The following is a 4,786-nucleotide window of genomic DNA, read 5'->3' as shown; positions in this document are numbered from 1 at the left end:
TAGAGTTTATGTTATTAAATCACAGAACTGTAGTCTTAGGCTACAAAGTTACCAACACTTTTATCCTACTTAATCGGCATTGACATTGCATAAACTGCACTCGAAATGTTCAATCTGTTTAGTTAAATGGCGTGAACACATTAGACAATTAATTGTGGATAATTTGTGTGTTGTTCCCATAGGAGCTGAACTGAGGACCCCGCTCCTCGAAGGGACGCGATGAGACCGCGGCCAACCCTCTGTGCTCCGATTCATTTTCAATTGGGGTGGGAATGTTTGTTAAACTTTGCAAGCAATTGCAGCAGATTCCCAATTTTGTTGAAACATAAGTAAAAGATATTTATTAATTTATATTCACCAGTCGTAATTACATTAAACAAATCATAGAGTAACTGTTTTCTTCATTCTCTATTTTCTTATAGGTGCACATGCAATAATATAGACTATATAAACATATATTTAACTATATATGTGTTATATATTTTACTATTCAATATTATATAGGAGTTTTAGTAGCTTATAAATAAAAGTTATTGTACAAGTACAAATATTTAGAAGTACTAAAATAAAAAAAAAAACAAACAAGTTTGAGAGCCACAGCACAGTTTGCCGGTCTGCAGACGACTTGTTAATAATTGCGTATAATAAGTGCTTAAATACAACAAACAGACAGACAAATACGGGTTAGGGTGTTCAAATAAAGGGACCTATTTGGTTTCCGGGCCATTGACAGTGATTTTATGTTTTGAAAATCATTTGAGATTCTGATATTTTTTTATTGAAATTAAAACTGGTTTCCCAGTCGATAAGAAAATGACCAGTAGATAGCTATTTTATGTAATGATTACGCCTCAGTTTTGATTGTTTTTATTATTTAGAAATATGTTTCGTCTCTTAAATTTATATATATAATATCATTATTATATCTAATATCGGTACTACCCAGAAATTTAGGCAACTATAAATCTTTTCAAAATTTTACTAACAATTATAAATTAAATAACATATTTAAATATAATAAAAGAACTCAAAATACGAATAAAATCAATAATTTCAACTAAACATTCCATTATTTACATCTAAGCATACATACCTAAGTAAACCATACATTTCAACCATAAAAACATAACCAACTTTATTAATCATGTTTGCGAACCAGAGCAAAGTCGAGCGTGACAATCGCAAACACTGTTGTGGAAATGCACGACACGGTTAAATTAAGTGGTGCTCAGAATTGTGAAGGAAGGCGTCGCTACATGTTCCGTGCTCAGGCTGCCACGTGGCCCTGTGTGCCGCGGGTGCCGCGGGTGCCCCGGGTGCTGTCGGTGCCACGTGCCGCAGCTGACCCACGAGCTCTCGGGATAATCTCCACCGAGCATATGCACACAAATAAATAAATTAACTAGAGCTCGTTTCTAAAGATATACTCGCGGTTTCCGCTTTGATTTTCGGATTAAAATAATGCGCATGTGAAAATTTAATTGATTTTGCGTTTTCGCTGGTTGATGAGTTTGTTTTTTAAATCCTTATTCCTTTTATTGTTATATACTTTTTCTGCCATTATGGTTTTTCTAGAATATTAAATGTAATTTGTTACTATTAGTATATGTAATATAAGTAAATAATTATGATTCTCATTTGAAGTCTGTCCTGAATGCTGCTTAATTTAATTAATGGGGAAATATTTAGTCTTTATGCAATAAAGTAAATAGATTTTTTTCTTCATATAAATCATATTATGATATGTGAAGTGACACGAGCTATATAATAAGCCAGGATCTGAAGGGGCGCAGGCCTGATTGCGTAGGGCGTGGCATGTCGCGTGGAGGCCGCGTGGCCGCCACTCGCAGAACGCAGTTTGTTCCTCGCCGCGACAAATCAATTACAGGGTCGGCTAAGGCCAAACTTCCGAGTAAAAATTAGCACCAAATTATAGTCCACGGAAATTACTTGTTTGTACTTAAAAGCTCCCTAATTTATAGATGCAGTTGATAATAATTCACGCCATGAGAAGTGCACCGTGCGAAATATGTTAAAAAGTAGGTACCTAATTGTCCATACTGAATCATATGTTATTACGTATATATATTGTTAGAAACTATTGGAAATATTAAATAAAGTGGGAAAGGTAATGAATTAAAACAAGGCTTCAAATAATTATTAAACAACCAAAGGGAATTATCTAGCAGTCTAATAACAATATCTGGTTCTAAAGAATCCATCGGGCAGAGTGACGTTAGCGATCCTTTTCTTTTGGTCGCCGTTGACAGCCCATAAAAGTGCCAGCCAGTAATTAGAGTCGTCCTTATATAACCTCTATGGTCATTATTTCTAATTATTTCTAACAATATATATATTTTCAACATATAGAATAGAATAGAAAAAACTTTATGGCACACAAAAATACAGATAACAGAAAAAAAAAGAAACAATATATGCTTATAAAATGTATGCAAAGGTGGCCTTATTGCTTCAAGCAATCTCGCTTAGCAAAAACATATATGCATAAGTAATATATAATATTTCTACATCAAAATAATTTTAATAATTTTATTCTAGAAATCACATAGAAGATTCGATAATTATTTGTAAAGGTATTTAGCAATAGCAACGCAGTTAAATTATGATAAAGTTAGAAATGAAGTAAAGAATATAAAAGGAGATAAAACAATTTATGTTAATAAATAAAATAAACACTCTTTGAAAGGAGAACGCTTTAATGTCTGCCCTCGGAGAGAAAAGTTTTTATTGTAGCAAAATGTTCAACACATTTACTGCTATTACTTGCTTTTATTTGTGGTAACATTTCTTTTTACGATAAGCTATTCATTTTTTATTTACTGAACTAAGTGTTTATGTTAGGCCAGTCAAGTCACATCGGCACACGCGTGCGATTACAAGCGGGTTAGGTTGTGAGTTCGATTTCCACTCGAGGAAATAAAATATTTAAAATTTTCAATTTCTCGCTCTGGTATGGCACACCAAAGGCGAAACACGCAATGCCTCCAGAATACGTCGGAAAAGTGAGGAACGGAAGGGTCTTAATGGGAATATTCCAGATCCAGATTTCCTGTCTACCTTGCTATGTGTGTGAAAAATAATAAAAGTGTGTAAAAGAAAAAAAAGGCTATATTAACTGCATTGTCGACTTTCTATTACGTTGCCCTTAACCCACAAAGTAACTTTAATTTCCTCTTTATGATATGAAATGAAAATGAAAGTAGATATTAACCTGCTGGTGAAACTAGGTAATCTACAGTATTTAAGTTAAAAATAAAAATATTAAAAGTGATTGCGGCAGGATTCTTTTGGGCAACCCTAGTGTAATCTATTCTACTAATCATGTATTATTCTTAAATATAGGATATAAGTTCATTAAAAAAAAACCGATCCCTGCAGATTTAAGCAATGGGATCTTAGGCCATTTCTTCTATTTTTTAATATATGGGACATATTACTTAGTCATTTTATAGTTTTCACCTAACGTGTGTATCTACTATGCTACCAAATATTTTAGTATAATTATTTGCAAATGATATAAATGGTTAAACTCGTTACATAAACTAAGTGAAATAACATCCCAATACCCAATGTCTATTAAATAGTTAAGTTTCGTGAAACATTTTCCTATCATTTCATTTTTAGATATCATTGAATAATTGTTAGGAAGAAAATGTACAAACTAGAAAATTACTCCAGAAAGCTCTTCTTCTTATTTCTTAGATAAATATATATTTTTCATTTCAGCTTTTAGCAACAAAAAACAATTTATACTTACATATATATTAGAATAACGAAAATATAGCGGATTCCAGGCTGATTGTGACGTTCACAACCATTTGAGAGTCGGGTGTGCGTTTTATGTCCTCTGTCAAGTACACTCGCCTTCTCCACCAATGAGAGGGAGACATAGCATCGATCCGCCTGGCCACCCATTTCGGCTCCAGACAAAATGTCCTTCGATAAAATATAAAAATAATATGACATACAAGTTGTTTTATAAATAAATAATTAGTAACGCGACTGTTCTGGGTTCTGTGAATGATTATGTTTTTTATATTTTTATTTTTTCCTGGAAAAAATCGATTGAAACTGGGGAACATAGTGTCGTAACTCTAGGTGAAAAAAATAAATATATAAAACTTTTGATATATGCTTAAGATATGCTTATGATATGTACTTAGGGAGTCGGGATGTAGTTTCCTTGAAGAGTGTAGAGGATAAGCGGAAGGAACTACAGATGACTGTAAATGTATCAGCGACAAGAAATATTGAAGACTGCCAGAAATATTGATACAAAGAACAACATTGTTTATTGTGCGTAACATTTATTACTATTAGAGTGTGTTAGTTTAAAAAATATATAATGCTTATTCGAATTGACTGCAGTACAGTCCTTTAAACGTTAATGATAGTTATCAATAGCAATACGCAGTCTTTCTATGGGAACCTGATCCTTATCCTGATTCCTGATCTTAATCAAGTGGATCCATTAAGATCAGGAATAGAAGTCGCCCAGTCTCCAGTCAAGATTGGGTGGCTCGAGCTTCTTCGATCGAGCCGCTGTTGGTTATTGAACATGGTGTTCTTAAGGGGTTAAATATGGTTCAGTCACTTCTTCATAGCTAACACCACACCAAACCACCACTGAAGTCGGATATACCCGTATTATACTCTGTTGACTTGGGAAGCTTGGCACGAAAATAAAAAAAAACCAAATAGGATATTTTTTAAAATTCTAATAGTATTGAAGGCCAGACTAAGTATACACAATACTTTAGATAAA

The sequence above is a fragment of the Heliconius melpomene genome, chromosome 21 (genome assembly GCF_056956725.1).
Source record: "Heliconius melpomene rosina isolate 202511_hmr_F chromosome 21, ASM5695672v1, whole genome shotgun sequence".
NCBI lineage: Eukaryota > Metazoa > Arthropoda > Insecta > Lepidoptera > Nymphalidae > Heliconius > Heliconius melpomene.
Note: the sequence above shows the minus strand (reverse complement) of the source record.